Below are 20,214 nucleotides of genomic sequence, written 5' to 3' on the forward strand. Positions count from 1 at the left end.
AGCAAAGGTCAGGATATAGATTAGGAACAAGCTGGACAAAAATACAAAACCAAAACAAATAGCAAAAAGCAAAAGGCAGACTTAGCTGATATAACTGGAACCAGGATCAGTAGACAAGAGCACAGCAGACTAGCTCTGATAACTACGTTGCCAGGCATAGAACTGAAGGTCCAGGGAGCTTATATAGCAACACCCCTAACTAACGACCCAGGTGCGGATAAAAGGAATGACAGAAAAACCAGAGTCCAAAAAACTAGTAACCACTAGAGGGAGCAAAAAGCGAATTCACAACACCCCGCACCTCTGCCGCCGCCACCACACCACTGCCGGTAAGCCTACATTACGACTATAAGACGCACCCCCCATTTTCCCCCCTTTTTTGGGGGGGAAAAGTGCGTCTTGTAGTCCGAAAAATACGGCACTCGTCCAAGTGTCTGGTGAAATGCACCCTGGCAGACAGAGATTTAGTCAAGGAATGTGTGATGTCTGCAACATGCTGGTGTAGCGCGGGCACAGCTTTCTTAGAAAAGTAATGGCGACTGGGCAATTAGTTCTGGGGGACTGCGACAGCCATCTGCTTTCGGAAATCATCTGTATCTACCAGGCAGAAAGGCAGTGATGGAGTTCAACCTCTTAGCTTTGTCATGCTTAGGAGGAAACAATCTTTTATGTGACCACAACTGCGGAACCGTGGGTTGGCTGCTGTGGTTAGAGAGGATGGAGTACGGTGAACCGGACAAACTGCGGGACCGTGAGAAAGGTGCAGGCGGAGATGTTACGGTGGATTGAGAAACTTGTGGTGTGCTCATTGTCTGAAATTGGTCAAAAACAACAGGCATGTCAGTTTCTGTTACAGCTGACGGTGGGCTCTCAGTCAGTGTGACTGGAGCAGGTAAAGAACCCAATTTTCTGCGGTCAAAGACCTGCATCTCAAAAGTTGGCACTGTAACAGAGGAGGAAGAAGCAGCAGATGCGATTGATAGGGCGGCTGATGGTTGTTGAGGTCCGCATTTTTGCGCACTGGGATTCCCACAGTAAAGCATGTTCATTGCGCATGTGAAGGTTCATACATGTAGTAATCAAATTATTGCACTTTTTACCTCATCTCTTTTTTTTTTTGCAAAGTTGGCAGATTACGTGAGTTGGCTCATACTTTGCAGTGTCAAAATAGGCCCAGGCTAGGCAACCCTTGCCACCCCTGCAAGCTGCAAACCTGTGGATGTTGCTGGTCACAGCCACAGTTGTGGCTAAGGATGTATTGCTCGTTGTTGATGCATCACTACATGTCTGCGACGTACGACACAGCATAACCTCATCTTCATCCTAAGATGACCTACTCAGCTGTGTGCCTCTATGTTCACGCCAACTGGGATCTAACACCTCATCATCATCATCATCCTCTGTGTTATCACATTCCTCGCCCTTGGAGTCACCCTCCTCCTCTTCCTGTCCTGACAGCACAGTACAGTCAGCTGGGGCCTCAGATATCTGAGTCTCATCAGGATCACCTCCCCTTCCAGTGGTTAACGTCTGATGATGAGGGTCAGGATGCTGTCTGGACCCTACTTCATCCTGCCCCGGATCCAAGCTAAAAAAAATTAGGGGCATTGGTGCAGACTTCCTCCTCTTGACTCTGGGAAGCTTTTGAGTACAGTTCTGATGACCATGGCATAGAATGTGTGAACATCTCTTCAGACTCACCCATCTGTGGTTCCGTACAGTCAGTTGCCATCCACTTGAGCACATGCTCTTTCTGGGCCTCATTAACAAGGTGTACCGCTGTGCATCTGCCAAAGGAAGGTAGTGGTGTAGCCTATCTAGTAGCATAAGTTGTCAGTTGTCTTTGCATAGGATGTGACGTTGGTTCACTAGTGCTTTCACAAATATTACCACCTACCCTGTTGTGAATTTGGATTCTGGGCTCCCCCGGTGGCTACTGGTGGAATTGAACTTGTGACATCATCTTCCCTGTTCACCTGTTCTGATTAGATCTGGGTGTCGCTATATAACCTGGCTTCTCTGTTAGATGCTTGCCGGTCAACAATGTTATCAGAAGCCTCTCTGTGCTTGTTCCTGCTCCCAGACATCTACTAGATAAGTTGGACATTCGTCCATGTTTTGTTTTTGTATTTTGGTTCCAGTTCACAGCTGCAGTTTCGTTACTGTGTCTGGAAAGCTCTTGTTGATCAGGAATCTAGATAAGTTTGCCCCTGTTTTTTCAAAATGTTGTTCGTTTGCATGGTATTCCTGAGAATATCGTTTCTGACAGAGGAACCCAATTTGTGTCTAGATTTTGGCGGGCATTCTGTGCTAGGATGGGCATAGATTTGTCTTTTTCGTCTGCTTTTCACCCTCAGACTAATGGCCAGACCGAGCGGACTAATCAGACCCTGGAGACATATCTGAGGTGTTTTGTGTCTGCTGACCAGGATGATTGGGTTGCTTTTTTGCCATTGGCGGAGTTCGCCCTCAATAATCGGGCCAGCTCTGCCACTTTGGTGTCCCCGTTTTTCTGTAATTCGGGGTTCCACCCTCGATTTTCCTCCGGTCAGATGGAATCCTCGGATTGTCCTGGAGTGGATGCGGTGGTGGAGAGATTGCATCAGATCTGGGGGCAGGTGATGGACAATTTAAAGTTGTCCCAGGAGAAGACTCGGCTTTTTGACAACCGTCACCGTCGTGTTGGTCCTCGGCTTTGTGTTGGAGATTTGGTGTGGTTGTCTTCTCGTTTTGTCCCTATGAGGGTCTCATCTCCTAAGTTTAAGCCTCGGTTCATCGGTCCGTATAAAATATTGGAGATTCTTAACCCTGTTTCCTTCCGTTTGGACCTCCCTGCATCCTTTTCTATTCATAACGTTTTTCATCGGTCGTTATTGCGCAGGTATGAGGCACCGGTTGTGCCTTCCGTTGAGCCTCCTGCTCCGGTGTTGGTTGAGGGTGAGTTGGAGTACGTTGTGGAAAAAATCCTAGACTCCCGTGTTTCCAGACGGAGACTCCAGTATCTGGTCAAGTGGAAGGGATACGGCCAGGAGGATAATTCTTGGGTCACTGCATCTGATGTTCATGCCTCTGATCTGGTTCGTGCCTTTCATAGGGCCCATCCTGATCGCCCTGGTGGTTCTGGTGAGGGTTCGGTGCCCCCTCCTTGAGGGGGGGGTACTGTTGTGAATTTGGATTCTGGGCTCCCCCGGTGGCTACTGGTGGAATTGAACTTGTGACATCATCTTCCCTGTTCACCTGTTCTGATTAGATCTGGGTGTCGCTATATAACCTGGCTTCTCTGTTAGATGCTTGCCGGTCAACAATGTTATCAGAAGCCTCTCTGTGCTTGTTCCTGCTCCCAGACATCTACTAGATAAGTTGGACATTCGTCCATGTTTTGTTTTTGTATTTTGGTTCCAGTTCACAGCTGCAGTTTCGTTACTGTGTCTGGAAAGCTCTTGTTGATCAGGAATTGCCACTCTGGTATTATGAGTTAATGCCAGAGTCCTAAAGTAATTTCTGGATGTGTTTTGTTAGGGTTTTCTACTGACCATGAAAGTATGCTTTCTGTCTTCTGCTATCTAGAAAGCGGACCTCAAATTTGCTAAAACTATTTTCCTGCTGCGTTTGTTGTTTCATCTCATATCACCGCCAATATATGTGGGGGGCCTCTGTCTCCTTTCTGGGCATTTCTCTAGAGGTGAGTCAGGTCTTATATTTCCCTCTGCTAGCATTATTTAGTTCTCCGGCCGGCGCTGGGCATATAGGGATAAAAAGTAGGACATGCTACCTGGCTACTTCTAGATGATGCGGTAGGTTTAGTTCATGGTCAGTACAGTTACATCTTCCAAGAGCTTGTTCCTATTGAGGCTTATGCTAGTTCTCTGGCCATGGAGATCATGACACTACCCCACGTACACCTTGAGCACCAATCCTAATTCTCCTTCCACCACAGCCTCGCTTTTTCCCAGGGCATGTTGCTCAGATAGTGTAGTAGGAGCACAGTATTAGCAACAAGAAAATTAGATTTTAAACTCTGCACCATCTCTGCAAACAGCTGAATTTCAGCGACAGTAAATTACAAGGTGAAATATGGCATGTTTTATCATGGTTCGAACGAAAGCAATTGTTACCATTCACCTCTCGTTACTCCCCTTTTTCCCCATCGTTTGTAAGCTTGCGAGCAGGACCCTCATTCCTCTTGGTATCTGTTTTGATCTGTGTTTATTGTTAGGCTGTAATGTCTATTGTCTGTACAAGTCCCCTCTATAATCTAAAGCGCTGCGGAATATGTTGGCGCTATATAAATAAAATTATTATTATTATCGTGTTAGTCACAGAAGAAAGAATTGTTTGAGTTTGCATGAGGCCTGTATGACAAAGAAGATATGCTGCAAATAATTTGAAAGTCAGATGTCCCCTAACTACTGTATGACATTAGGAACACAATAATTTTTGGTGGTCTCTGGATAAGGCCTCTATAACACACTAGATGCTGCAAACTGTTGTGAAATTGGATTCTGGGCTCCCCCGGTGGCCACTTGTGGAATTGAACTTGTGTGCATCATCCCCTCTGTTCACCTGCTCCTATCAGGATGTGGGAGTCGCTATATAACCTTGCTCCTCTGTCAGTTTCATGCCGGTCAACAATGTAATCAGAAGCCTTTCTGTGCATGTTCCTGCTACCAGACAACTCCCAGCTAAGTTGGACTTTTGTCCTTGTGTGTTTTTGCATTTTGTTCCTGTTCACAGCTGCTGTTTCGTTACTGTGTCCGGAAAGCTCTTGTGATCGGAAATTGCCACTCTGGTGTTATGAGTTAATGCTAGAGTCTTAAAGTAATTTCTGGATGGTGTTTTGATAGGGTTTTTTGCTGACCATGAAAGTGCCCTTTCTGTCTTCCTGCTATCTAGTAAGCGGACCTCGATTTTGCTAAACCTATTTTCATACTACGTTTGTCATTTCATCTAAAATCACCGCCAATATATGTGGGGGCCTCTGTCTGCCTTTTGGGGAAATTTCTCTAGAGGTGAGCCAGGACTGTCTTTTCCTCTGCTAGGATTAGGTAGTTCTCCGGCTGGCGCTGGGCATCTAGGGATAAAAAACGTAGGCATGCTACCCGGCCACTTCTAGTTGTGCGGCAGGTTTAGTTCATGGTCAGTATAGTTTCCATCTTCCAAGAGCTAGTTCTCATATATGCTGGGCTATGTTCTCTCGCCATTGAGAATCATGACAGTTTGACCGGCCCAAAAAAGGGTTAAATTACTGGCTGAGAAAGGAGAGAAAAAAGAAGTCTGCTACAATTTTTTTTTTTTCCTCTAGTTCTGAGTGTGCTCTTAATTGAATCACTTGCTAGTCTGCCTATACTGCAGCCTTCCTCTATTTCTCTCCTTCTAATCCTTGAATGGCTCTGTGTTCACCTGTTTCAAATGGATCTTCAGAGTGTAGCTACAGGTTTGAATAATCTCGCCACAAAGGTACAAAATTTGCAAGATTTTGTTGTTCATGCACCTATGTCTGAGCCTAGAATTCCTTTGCCTGAATTCTTCTCGGGGAATAGATCTCACTTTCAAAATTTTAAAAATAATTGCAAATTGTTTTTGTCCCTGAAGTCTCGCTCTGCCGGAGACCCTGCACAGCAGGTCAGGATTGTAATTTCCTTGCTCCGGGGCGACCCTCAAGACTGGGCTTTTGCATTGGCACCAGGGGATCCTGCGTTGCTCAATGTGGATGCGTTTTTTCTGGCCTTGGGGTTGCTTTATGAGGAACCTCATTTAGAGCTTCAGGCGGAAAAGGTCTTGATGTCCTTGTCTCAGGGGCAAGATGAAGCTGAAATATACTGCCAAAAATTCCGCAAATGGTCGGTGCTTACTCAGTGGAATGAGTGCGCCCTGGCGGCGATTTTCAGAGAAGGTCTCTCTGATGCCATTAAGGATGTTATGGTGGGGTTCCCTGTGCCTGCGGGTCTGAATGAGTCCATGACGATGGCTATTCAGATCGATAGGCGTCTGCGGGAGCGCAAACCTGTGCACCATTTGGCGGTGTCTACTGAGAAAACGCCAGAAAATATGCAATGTGATAGAATTCTGTCCAGAAGCGAGCGGCAGAATTTTAGACGTAAAAATGGGTTGTGCTTCTATTGTGGTGATTCAACTCATGTTATATCAGCATGCTTTAAGCGTACTAAGAAGCCTGACAAGTCTGTTTCAATTAGCACTTTACAGTCTAAGTTTATTCTATCTGTGACCCTGATTTGTTCTTTGTCATCTATTACCGCGGACGCCTATGTCGACTCTGGCGCTGCTTTGAGTCTTATGGATTGGTCCTTTGCCAAACGCTGTGGGTATGATTTGGAGCCATTGGAGGCTCCGATACCTCTGAAAGGGATTGACTCCACCCCATTGGCTAGTAATAAACCACAATACTGGACACAAGTGACTATGCGTGTTAATCCGGATCACCAGGAGGTTATTCGCTTTCTGGTGCTGTATAATCTACATGATGTTTTGGTGCTGGGATTGCCATGGCTGCAATCTCATAACCCAATCCTCGACTGGAGAGCTATGTCTGTGTTAAGCTGGGGATGTAAAGGAACTCATGGGGACGTACCTTTGGTTTCCATTTCATCATCTATTCCCTCTGAGATTCCTGAATTCTTGTCTGACTTTCGTGACGTTTTTGAAGAACCCAAGGTTGGTTCACTACCTCCGCACCGGGAGTGCGATTGTGCCATAGACTTGATCCCGGGTAGTAAATACCCTAAGGGTCGTTTATTTAATCTGTCTGTGCCTGAACACGCTGCTATGCGAGAATATATAAAGGAGTCCTTGGAAAAGGGACATATTCGTCCTTCGTCATCTCCCTTAGGAGCCGGTTTTTTCTTTGTGTCTAAGAAAGACGGCTCTTTGAGGCCGTGTATTGATTATCGACTTTTGAATAAAATCACGGTTAAATATCAATATCCGTTACCACTGCTTACTGATTTGTTTGCTCGTATAAAGGGGGCCAAGTGGTTCTCTAAGATTGATCTCCGTGGGGCGTATAATTTGGTGCGAATCAAGCAGGGGGATGAGTGGAAAACCGCATTTAATACGCCCGAGGGCCATTTTGAGTATTTGGTGATGCCTTTTGGTCTTTCAAATGCCCCTTCAGTCTTCCAGTCCTTTATGCATGACATTTTCCGCGATTATTTGGATAAATTTATGATTGTGTATCTGGATGATATTCTGATTTTTTCGGATGACTGGGACTCTCATGTCCAGCAGGTCAGGAGGGTTTTTCAGGTTTTGCGGTCTAATTCCTTGTGTGTGAAGGGTTCTAAGTGTGTTTTTGGGGTTCAAAAGATTTCCTTCTTGGGATACATTTTTTCCCCCTCTTCCATCGAGATGGATCCTGTCAAGGTTCAGGCTATTGGTGATTGGACGCAACCCTCTTCTCTTAAGAGTCTTCAGAAATTTTTGGGCTTTGCTAACTTTTATCGTCGATTTATTGCTGGTTTTTCTGATGTTGTTAAACCATTGACTGATTTGACTAAGAAGGGTGCTGATGTTGCTGATTGGTCCCCTGATGCTGTGGAGGCCTTTCGGGAGCTCAAGCGCCGCTTTTCTTCCGCCCCAGTGTTGCGTCAGCCTGATGTTGCTCTTCCTTTTCAGGTTGAGGTCGACGCTTCTGAAATCGGAGCTGGGGCGGTGTTGTCGCAGAGAAGTTCCGACTGCTCCGTGATGAGTCCTTGTGCTTTTTTTTCCCGTAAATTTTCGCCCGCCGAGCGGAATTATGATATTGGGAATCGGGAGCTTTTGGCCATGAAGTGGGCTTTTGAGGAGTGGCGTCACTGGCTTGAGGGGGCCAGACATCAGGTGGTGGTATTGACTGACCACAAAAATTTAATTTACCTTGAGTCTGCCAGGCGCCTGAATCCTAGACAGGCGCGCTGGTCGTTGTTTTTCTCTCGGTTTAATTTTGTGGTGTCGTACCTACCGGGTTCTAAGAATGTTAAGGCGGATGCCCTTTCTAGGAGTTTTGAGCCTGACTCCCCTGGTAATTCTGAGCCCACAGGTATCCTTAAAGATGGAGTGATATTGTCTGCCGTTTCTCCAGACCTGCGGCGGGCCTTGCAGGAGTTTCAGGCGGATAGACCTGATCGTTGCCCACCTGGTAGACTGTTTGTTCCTGATGATTGGACCAGTAGAGTCATCTCTGAGGTTCATTCTTCTGCGTTGGCAGGTCATACTGGAATCTTTGGTACCAGGGATTTGGTGGCAAAGTCCTTCTGGTGGCCTTCCCTGTCACGAGATGTGCGAGGCTTTGTGCAGTCTTGTGACGTTTGTGCTCGGGCCAAGCCTTGTTGTTCTCGGGCTAGTGGATTGTTGTTACCCTTGCCTATCCCGAAGAGGCCTTGGACGCACATCTCAATGGATTTTATTTCGGATCTGCCTGTTTCTCAGAAGATGTCTGTCATCTGGGTGGGTGTGACCGTTTCTCTAAGATGGTCCATCTGGTTCCCTTGCCTAAGTTGCCTTCTTCTTCCGAGTTGGTTCCTCTGTTTTTTCAAAATGTTGTTCGTTTGCATGGTATTCCGGAGAATATCGTTTCTGACAGAGGGACCCAATTCGTGTCTAGATTTTGGCGGGCATTCTGTGCTAGGATGGGCATAGATTTGTCTTTTTCGTCTGCTTTCCATCCTCAGACTAATGGCCAGACCGAGCGGACTAATCAGACCTTGGAGACATATTTGAGGTGTTTTGTGTCTGCGGATCAGGATGATTGGGTTGCTTTTTTGCCTTTGGCGGAGTTCGCCCTCAATAATCGGGCCAGCTCTGCCACCTTGGTGTCCCCGTTTTTCTGTAATTCGGGGTTTCATCCTCGATTTTCCTCCGGTCAAGTGGAATCTTCGGATTGTCCTGGAGTGGATGCTGTGGTGGAGAGGTTGCATCAGATTTGGGGGCAGGTGGTGGACAATTTGAAGTTGTCCCAGGAGAAGACTCAGCTTTTTGCCAACCGCCGTCGTCGTGTTGGTCCTCGGCTTTGTGTTGGGGACTTGGTGTGGTTATCTTCTCGTTTTGTCCCTATGAGGGTTTCTTCTCCTAAGTTTAAGCCTCGGTTCATCGGCCCGTACAAGATATTGGAGATTCTTAACCCTGTGTCCTTCCGTTTGGACCTCCCTGCATCCTTTTCGATTCATAATGTTTTTCATCGGTCATTGTTGCGCAGGTATGAGGTACCGGTTGTGCCTTCCGTTGAGCCTCCTGCTCCGGTGTTGGTTGAGGGTGAGTTGGAGTACGTTGTGGAAAAGATCTTAGACTCTCGTGTTTCCAGACGGAAACTCCAGTATCTGGTCAAATGGAAGGGATATGGTCAGGAGGATAATTCTTGGGTCACTGCCTCTGATGTTCATGCCTCCGATCTTGTCCGTGCCTTTCATAGGGCTCATCCTGATCGCCCTGGTGGTTCTGGTGAGGGTTCGGTGCCCCCTCCTTGAGGGGGGGGTACTGTTGTGAAATTGGATTCTGGGCTCCCCCGGTGGCCACTTGTGGAATTGAACTTGTGTGCATCATCCCCTCTGTTCACCTGCTCCTATCAGGATGTGGGAGTCGCTATATAACCTTGCTCCTCTGTCAGTTTCATGCCGGTCAACAATGTAATCAGAAGCCTTTCTGTGCATGTTCCTGCTACCAGACAACTCCCAGCTAAGTTGGACTTTTGTCCTTGTGTGTTTTTGCATTTTGTTCCTGTTCACAGCTGCTGTTTCGTTACTGTGTCCGGAAAGCTCTTGTGATCGGAAATTGCCACTCTGGTGTTATGAGTTAATGCTAGAGTCTTAAAGTAATTTCTGGATGGTGTTTTGATAGGGTTTTTTGCTGACCATGAAAGTGCCCTTTCTGTCTTCCTGCTATCTAGTAAGCGGACCTCGATTTTGCTAAACCTATTTTCATACTACGTTTGTCATTTCATCTAAAATCACCGCCAATATATGTGGGGGCCTCTGTCTGCCTTTTGGGGAAATTTCTCTAGAGGTGAGCCAGGACTGTCTTTTCCTCTGCTAGGATTAGGTAGTTCTCCGGCTGGCGCTGGGCATCTAGGGATAAAAAACGTAGGCATGCTACCCGGCCACTTCTAGTTGTGCGGCAGGTTTAGTTCATGGTCAGTATAGTTTCCATCTTCCAAGAGCTAGTTCTCATATATGCTGGGCTATGTTCTCTCGCCATTGAGAATCATGACAGCAAACTATTTGAAAGTCAGGTCTCCTACTGTATGACACTAGGAACAAGATTTTTTTGTGACCTCTGGATCAGGCCTCTATAACACACTAGATGCTACAAACTATTTGAAAGAAACAATGACCCAGGTACAGAAACCATAGTCATACATATACCTTGGCAGGATCAACAAAGATCCAATTGGGAACAATACCCTGAGATACTTCCTATACAAATAACAACCACAAAAATTGAAGTATAAACAAGCTCATAAAAGATGTTAATTTAATCAGAAAAGTAAGTTTATTAAATAAAATATAAAAACATACAACACAAATTCATGAAACATATACAGAGAATAATCCACTACAGAGTGCTTAGAATATTGGGTGCAGGTGCACCAAAAGAACACGCTACGTGTCACAGCATGGAGAGGGAAAGAAAATAAGAGGGTAAAGTCACATGATTACCGCAACTGGGTCAAAACTAATTTTAGTCCATATGACAATTTCTATCACTAAGGTGAACCACCACTGCACTAGCGCTAATCATAAGCCAGCATAGCAATACAGTAACCACATTTCTCAAATGCGCGTTTCGCCCACCGCTTCGTCTGGAGGCTAGCACGGTCTAGACCGTGCTAGCCTCCAGACGAAGCGGTGGGCGAAACGCGCGTAGGGGCGTGTGTCTGCACCATGGAGAGGGAGAAGGGTAAGAAACTTGAAACGTAGTGTTCCTCCTGCATCTGAGAAATGTGGCATTTGAGAAATGTGGTTACTGTATTGCTATGCTGGCTTATGATTAGCGCTAGTGCAGTGGTGGTTCACCTTAGTGATAGAAATTGTCATATGGACTAAAATTAGTTTTGACCCAGTTGCGGTAATCATGTGACTTTACCCTCTTATTTTCTTTCCCTCTCCATGCTGTGACACGTAGCGTGTTCTTTTGGTGCACCTGCACCCAATATTCTAAGCACTCTGTAGTGGATTATTCTCTGTATATGTTTCATGAATTTGTGTTGTATGTTTTTATATTTTATTTAATAAACTTACTTTTCTGATTAAATTAACATCTTTTATGAGCTTGTTTATACTTCAATTTTTGTGGTTGTTAAACTATTTGAAAGTCAGGTCTCCTACTGTATGACACTAGGAACAGAAGAGTTTTTGTGGCCTCTGGATCAGGCCTCTACAGCTTAATTTCAACCCAACAAAATGAGAAAGTATGATACAGTGGGTTGTCTAACTTTTTGCAACTGAAAAATTATATATTTTTGCTAATGTGTCTTAGGTCTGCAGACAGTGTCATATCACCACAGCACAAAATGACAAGGTGGGACACAGCAGGCTGTTTCACATTTAGCTAGTAAAAAAAATATTAAGCTGCTCAAAAAAATAAAGGGAACACTAAAATGCCACATCCTAGATATCTCTGAATGAAATATTCCAGTTGCAAATTTTTATTCATTGCATAGGGGAATGTGTTCAGAACAATAAAACATAACAATTATCAAGGTAAATCAAAATGAGTATCCCATGCAGATCTGTATTTGGAATGATACTCAAAATCAAAGTGGAAAATCAAATTACAGGCTGATCCAACTTCAATGGAAATGCCTCATGACAAGGAAAAGATGTATTGTGTGTGGCCTCCACGTGCCTGTATGACCTCCCTACAACGCCTGGGCATGCTCCTGATGAGGCGGCGGATGGTCACCTGAGGGATCTCCTCCCAGACCTGGACTAAAGCATCCGCCAACTCCTGGACAGTCTGTGGTGCAACGTGACATTGGTGGATAGAGCAAGACATGATGTCCAAGATGTGTTCACTCGGATTCATGTCTGGGGAACGGGCTGGCCAGTCCATATCTTCAATGCCTTCGTCTTGCAGGAACTGCTGACACACTCCAGCCACATGAGGTCTGGCATAGTCCTGCATTTGGTGGAATCCAGGGGCAACCGCACCAGTATATGGTCTCGCAAGGGGTCTGAGGATCTCATCTCGGTACCTAATGGCAGTCAGGCTACCTCTGGCGAGCACATGGAGGGCTGTGCGGCCCTCCAAAGAAATGCGACCCCACACCATTACTGACCCACTGCCAAACCGGTCATGCTGCAGATTACTCTCCACGGCATCTTCAGACTCTGTCACGTCTGTCACATGTGCTCAGGGTGAACCTGCTTTCATCTGTGAAGAACACAGGTTGCCAGTGGCGAATTTGCCAATCCTGGTGTTCTGTGGCAAATGCCAAGCATCCTGCATGGTATTGGGCTGTGAGCACAACCCCCATCTGTGGACGTCGGGCACTCAGACCATCCTCATGGAGTCGGTTTCTAACATTTTGTGCAGACACATGCACATTTGTGGCCTGCTGGAGTTCATTTTTCAGGGCTCTGGCAGTGCTCCTCCTGTTCCTCCTTGCACAAAGGCGGAGGTAGTAGTCCTGTGCTGGGTTGTTGTCCTCCTATGGCCCCCTCCCCATCTGGTGTACTGGCCTGTCTCCTGGTAGCGCATTCAGCCTCAGGACACTATGCTGACAGACACAGCAAACCTTCTTGCCACAGCTTGCATTGATGTGCTATCCTGGATGAGCTGCACTACCTGAGCCACTTGTGTGGGTTATAGAGTCTGTCTCATGGCATGGGGGGTGGGGTTAAAACAATTAATAACACTGGTCTACAAAAAAAAATTTCTGGCATGGACTTTAAGAACAGTTTTAGACTAATTTGAGGGTACTGAATTCAAATCTGATCTTATAATTTCTCTATCACATCATGTTTTTGCGCTACAGGTATATAGCCCATTTTCAAGAATTCTATGATAAATATAAGTAGTGTATGAAAAGTGCCGGTTTTTACGGTTCACTAAGGTAAATTTAGTTTTCATTTAGTCTCCCAATAAATGTGAGAATATCTTTGTTTTCTTTTAACATGCATAATTCCCATTTGTTATGATAACACCCTTGTTTTCTGTGCTACTGGACAGTAGAGCTATAGCAGAGCATTGGGTGAAAACTGAATGGCCTCAGCAACAGAGTTTGGCATCTGGCGATAAGAATGTCATCCATGATCCTCTAATGGATAGGAAGAATATTGTCTTTCCTCCCTTACACATAAAACTTGGACTGATGAAGCAGTTCGTCAAAGCTCTCAATCACAGTGGAGAATGCTTTAACTATATATGTTCAACTTTTCCTGGTCTTAGTGAAGAGAAGAAAAAGGTTGGAATATTTGATGGACCTCAAATAAGAACACTTATGAGAGACCCAAATTTTATCACATCAATGAATGAGACAGAAGAAAGAGCTTGGAATGCATTTTGTAATGTGGTGCAGAATTTTCTAGGGAATAAGAAAGCAGACAACTATGAAGAGATTGTGGAAGAGCTACTAATGAGTCTGCGAAATCTTGGATGTAGAATGAGTATCAAGATTCACTATTTACACAGCCATTTGGACTTTTTTCCAGAGAACCTTGGGGATGTGAGCGAGGAACAAGGGGAGCATTTTCATCAGTACATTAAAACAATGGAAGAACGGTATCAAGGCCGGTAGGACTCACATATGATGGCTGACTATTGCTGGAGCTTGATGAGAGACAACCCAGAAGCTGTACATCACAGATCAGCCAAGAAAAGAAAGTTCAAATAACTGCCATTTGTCATTCATCTGTGTGCCATATGTGTTTTTATATTTTGTAGTTTAATTCTGTAAGTATATTTGATTTGCTGTGCATAGACTTTGTAATCTTTGTTATTCCTTAATATATATATATACAATGTAGAATTGGAAATCATGTGTTTTTATCATAAAACATTAGATAGGAGTAATTTTCATCAAAAATTGAAAATCTCAAAATCCTGATGTGATAGCCAAAAAAGGAGTTCATATTCGTAATTAGCAGCCAAAATTGACTTAAAATATGTTTTAAAACCTTTTGCCAGAAAAATTACGTTGATCAGTGTAATTTAAGAAAGAATAGAGGTATAGAGAGATACGTAAAGTGTATGTATACTAATGCCAGAAACCTCGCCAACAAAATGGACAAATTTGAATTAATGTTGTTGGAGCATAATGATGACATAGTGGGGATATCTGAAACGTGGCTGGATGAGAGCCATGACTGGGCTGTTAACTTGCAGGGCTATAGTCTGTTCAGAAATGACCGTACAGATAAGCGAGGGGGAGGTGTGTGTCTATATGTAAAATCATCCTTAAAACCCATCCTGCGTGATAATATAGGTGAATCTAATGAAAATGTAGAGTCCCTGTGGGTGGAGATAAGGGGAGGGGGGAAAAATAATAAATTACTGATAGGGGTTTGTTATAAGTCTCTAAAAATAATGGAAGCAACGGAGAATATCCCCATAAAGCAAATAGATGAAGCTGCGACTCAAGGAGAAGTCATTATTATGGGGGACTTCAACTACCCTGAAATAGATTGGGGAACAGAAACCTGCAGTTCCAGCAAAGGTAATCGGTTTTTGACAACTATGAAAGACAACTACCTTTCACAACTGGTTCAGGACCCAACAAGAAGGGGGGCACTGCTAGACCTAATAGTAACCAACAGGCCAGACCGCATAGCAAATATAAGGGTTGGGGGTCACTTGGGGAATAGTGATTACAAAATAATAAGTTTTCATGTATCCTTTAATAAGATGTGTAGTAGAGGGGTTACAAGGACACTAAACTTCAGGAGGGCAAATTTTTGGAATGTTTACAAAAAAAAATGAACATTTAACTTTTTTTTCACAAAAAAATTACTTCAGCTCCAATTTGTTTTATTTTACCAAGGGTAACAGGAGAAAAGGACCCCAAAAGTTGTCGTACAATTTGTCCTGAGTACGCCGATACCCCATATGTGGGGGTAAACCACTGTTTGGGCGCATGGCAGAGCTCAGAAGGGAAGGAGCACCGTTTGACTTTTCAATGCAAAATTCACTGGAATTGAGATGGGACACCATGTTGCGTTTGGAGAGCCCCTAATGTGCCTAAACATTGAAACCCCCCACACGTGACACCATTTTAGAAAGTAGACCCCCTAAGGAACTTATCTAGATGTGTGGTGAGGACTTTGACCCACCAAGTGCTTCACAGAAGTTTATAAGGCAGAGCCGTAAAAATAAAAAAATCATATTTTTTCACAAAAATGATCTTTTCGCCCCACATTTTTTATTTTCCCAAGGGTAAGAGAAGAAATTGAACCCCAAAGATTGTTGTACAATTTGTCCTGAGTACGTCGATACCCCATATGTGGGGGTAAACCACTGTTTGGGCGCATGGCAGAGCTTGGAAGGGAAGGAGTGCCCTTTGACTTTTCAATGCAAAATTTACTGGAATTGAGATGGAACACCATGTCGCATTTGGAGAGCCCCTGATGTGCCTAAACATTGAAACCCCCCACAAGTGACACCATTTTGGAAAGTAGACCCCCTAGAGAACTTATCTAGATGTGTTGTGAGAGCTTTTAACCCCCAAGTGTTTCACTACAGTTTATAATGCAGAGCCGTGAAAATAAAAATTCTTTTTTTCTTTTCACAAAAATTATTTTTTATCCCCAGTTTTGTATTTTCCCAAGTGTAACAGGAGAAATTGGACCTCAAAAGTTGTTGTACAATTTGTCCTGAGTACGCTGATACTCCATATATTGGGGTAAACCCCTGTTTGGGTGCACGGGAGAGCTCGGAAGGGAAGGAGCACTGTTTTACTTTTTCAACTTCCAGAATTGGCTGGAATTGAGATCGGACGCCATGTCGCGTTTGGAGAGCCCTTGATGTGCCTAAACAGCGGAAACCCCCAATTCTAACTGAAACCCTAACCCAAACACACCCCTAACCTTAATCCCAACAGTAACCATAACCCTAACTACACCCCTAACCCGAACAGGCCCCTACTCCCATCCACACCCATAACCCCAACACACCTCTAACCCAACACACCCCTAACCCTAATCCCAACCCTAACCACACCCCTAACTCCAACACACCCCTAACCCTAATCCCAACCGTAACCCTAACTAGACCCCTAACCCTGACACACCCCTAACCCTAATCCCAACCGTAAATATAATCCAAACCCTAACTTTAGCCCCAACCCTAACTTTAGCCCCAACCCTAACCCTAACTTTAGCTCCAACCCTAACTGTAGCCCTAACCCCAATCCTAACCCTAGCCCCAACCCTAACCCCAACCCTAACCATAGCCCCAACCTTAACTCTAACCCCAACCCTAGCCCCAACCCTAACTCTAACCCTAGCCCCGCCACTAACCCTAGCCACAACCCTAACCCTAGCCCCAACCCTAACCCTAATGGGAAGATGGAAATAAATACATTTTTTTAATTTTATTATTTTTCCCTAACTAAGGGGGTGATGAAGGGGGGTTTAATTTACTTTTATTGCAGTTTTTTTAGCGAATTTTTATGATTGGCAGCTGTCACACACTAAAAGACGCATGTTATTGCAAAAAATAGTTTTCGCGTCTCCACATTTTGAGAGCTATAATTTTTCCATATTTTGGTCCACAGAGTCATGTGAGGTCTTTTTTTTTGCGGGATGAGCTGACGTTTTTATTGGTACCATTTTCAGGCATGTGACAGTTTTTGATCGCTTTTTATTCCGATGTTTGTGAGGCAGAATTACCAAAAACCAGCTATTCATGAATTTCTTTTTTTTTTGGGGGGGGGGTGTTTATACCGTTCTACGTCTGGTAAAATTGATAAAGCAGTTTTATTCTTCGGGTCAGAACGATTACAGCGATACCTCATTTATTTTTTATGTTTTGGCGCTTTTGTACGATAAAAACTATTTTATAGAAAAAATAATTATTTGTGCATTGCTTTATTCTGAGGACTATTACTTTTTTATTTTTTCGCTGATGATGCTGTATGGCGGCTCTTTTTTTGCGGGACAAGACGTTTTCATCGGTACCATGGTTATTTATATCCGTATTTTTGATATTGTTATTCCACTATGGTTTTCACTACAGGGGTTAACTAGTGGGACAGTTTTATAGGTCGGGTCGTTATGGACGCGGCGATACTTAATATGTGTAGTTTTATTGTTTGTTTTTTTTAGATAAAGAAATGTATTTATGGGAACAATATATTTTTTTTCTTTAATTATTTAGGATTTTTTTTATTTTTATTTTTTTACATATGTGACTATTTTTTTTTCACTTTACAACATTGCCCCGGGGGGGTGGGGGGCATCATGTTATAGGGTCAGATCGCTGATCTGACACTTTGCTGTGCACTGTGTCAGATCAGCGATCACACAGGCACAGCAGGGAGGCTTACCAGTGCTTGCTCTGAGCAGGCGCTTGCAAGCCACCTCCCTGCAGGACCCGGAAGCAGCCCCGCGGCCATATTGGATCCGGGGCCCGCAGGGAGGAGGAAGTAGGAGACCCTCGGAGCAACGCGATCACATCGCGTTGCTCCGAGGGTCTCAGGGAAGCACGCAGGGAGCCCCCTCCCTGCGTGATGCTTCCCTGTGCCGCCGGAACGCTGGGATCATCTTTGATCGCAGTGTGCCGGGGGTTAATGTGCCAGGAGCGGTCCGTGACCGCTCCTGGCACATAGTGCCGTATGTTAGCTGCGATAGTCAGCTGACACCCGGCCGTGATCGGCCGCGCTCCCCCCGTGAGTGCGGCCGATCCACTATGACATACTATTCCGTCACTGGGAATTAAGTCCCAGGTCACCTTGACGGGATAGTACGCCATATGGGATTAAGGGGTTAAAAATAGTCTGGGTGAAGTGGTGGATGAGGAAAAAGCCAATATGCTAAATGACTTTTTTTCATCAGTATTTACACAAGAAAATCCCATGGCAGACAATATGATCAGTGATAACAAAAATTCCCCATTAAGTGTCACCTGCTTAACCCAGCAGGAAGTACGGCGGCGTCTAAAAATCCCTAAAATTGACAAATCTCTGTGCCCGGATGGGATACACCCCCGAGTACTGCAGGAATTAAGTACAGTCATTGATAGACCATTATTTTTAATCTTTAAAGAGTCCATAATAACAGGGTCTGTACCAAATGTATAGGTTTGTATAGCAAATGTGGTGTCAATATTCAAAAAGGGGACAAAAACTGAACTCGGAAATTATAGGCCAGTAAGCTTAACCTCTACTGTGGGTAAAATCCTGGAGGGCATTCGGTTTACTAGGGACCGTTCATGTCAGACTAATCTGATCAATTTCTATGAAGAGGTAAGTTCCGGACTGGACCAAGGGAACCCAGTGGACATAGTGTATATGGACTTTTCAAAAGCTTTTGATACAGTGCCACACAAAAGGTTGATACATAAAATGAGAATAATGGGGATAGGGGAAAATATGTGTAAGTGGGTTAAGAGCTGGCTCAGGGATAGGAAACAAAGGGTGGTTATTAATGGAGCACTCTCGGACTGGGTCGCGGTTAGCAGTGGGGTACCACAGGGGTCAGTATTGGGCCCTCTTCTTTTTAACATATTTTATTAATGACCTTGTAGGGGGCATACAGAGTAGAATTTCAATAAGATGTATAACTATGTGCTTAGTTCTAAAACTCTGGGCAAAACCCTCAATGAAAAAGACCTGGTTGTATGGGAGGATGACAAACTCACGTTTAGTGGCCAGTGTCAGGCAGCTGCTCCAAAGGCAAATAAAATAATGGGATGTATTAAAAAAGGCATAGATGCTCATGAGGAGAACATAATTTTACCTCTATACAAGTCACTAGTTCGACCACACTTAGAATACTGTGCACAGTTCTGGTCTCCGGTGTATAAGAAAGACATAGCTGAACTAGAGCGGGTGCAGAGAAGAGCGACCAAAGTTATTAGGGGACTGGGGGGTCTGCAATACCAAGATAGGTTATTACACTTGGGGCTATTTAGTTTGGAAAAACAAAGACTAAGGGGTGATCTTATTTTAATGTATAAATATATGAGGGGACAGTACAAAGACCTTTCTGATGATCTTTTTTAATCATAGACCTGAGACAGGGACAAGGGGGCATCCTCTACATCTGGAGGAAAGAAGGTTTAAGCATAATAACAGACGCAGATTCTTTACTGTAAGAGCAGTGAGACTATGGAACTCTCTGCCGTATGATGTTGTAATGAGTGATTCATTACTTAAATTTAAGAGGGGACTGGATACCTTTCTGGAAAAGTATAATGTTACAGGGTATATATATTAGATTCCTTGTTAGGGCGTTGATCCAGGGAACTAGTCTGATTGCCGTATTTGGAGTCGGGAAGGAATTTTTTTCTCCAATGTGGAGGTTACTGTTTGCCACATGGGTTTTTTTGCCTTCCACTGGATCAACATGTTAGGGCATGTTAGGCTATGGGTTGAACTAGATGGACTTAAAGTCTTCCTTTAACCTTAATAACTATGTTACTATGTTACAGAACCACTCCTTTATTGATGGTGTCTTGATAATTGCCAATAATTTCCATCTGTTGTCTATTCCATTTGCACAACAGCATGTGAAATTGATTGTCAATCAGTGTTGCTTCCTAAGTGGACAGTTTGATTTCACAGAAGTTTGATTTACTTGGAGTTATATTCTGTTGTTTAAGTGTTCCCTTTATTTTGTTGAGCAGTGTATTTAGAATGCTATACTCGTGCATGTAGCCATGCTGGCTTTGTCTGTTTACATTTGATAATGGCAAAAAAAATGCTGGAAGGTAAATTTAACAGCCACACTGGACACTTCGACCTCTCCTCTTCCCCATTTCCGACCTCTCCTCTTCCCCATCTCCGACCTCTCCTATTCCCCATCTCCGGCCTCTCCTCTTCCCCATCTCCGTCCTCTTCTATTCCCCATCTCCGACCTCTCCTCTTCCCCACCTCCGGCCTCTCCTCTTCCCCATCTCCAGCCTCTCCTCTTCCCCATCTCTGACCTCTCCTCTTCCCCATCTTCTGGCCTCTCCTCTTCCCCATCACCTTCTATTCCCAATCTCCTACCTCTCCTCTTCCTCATCTCCGGCCTCTCCTCTTCCCCATCTCCGGCTTTTCCTTTTCCCCATCTCCGGACCTCTTCT

Source organism: Ranitomeya variabilis, chromosome 2, assembly GCF_051348905.1.
Source record: "Ranitomeya variabilis isolate aRanVar5 chromosome 2, aRanVar5.hap1, whole genome shotgun sequence".
Classification (NCBI taxonomy): Eukaryota; Metazoa; Chordata; class Amphibia; order Anura; family Dendrobatidae; genus Ranitomeya; species Ranitomeya variabilis.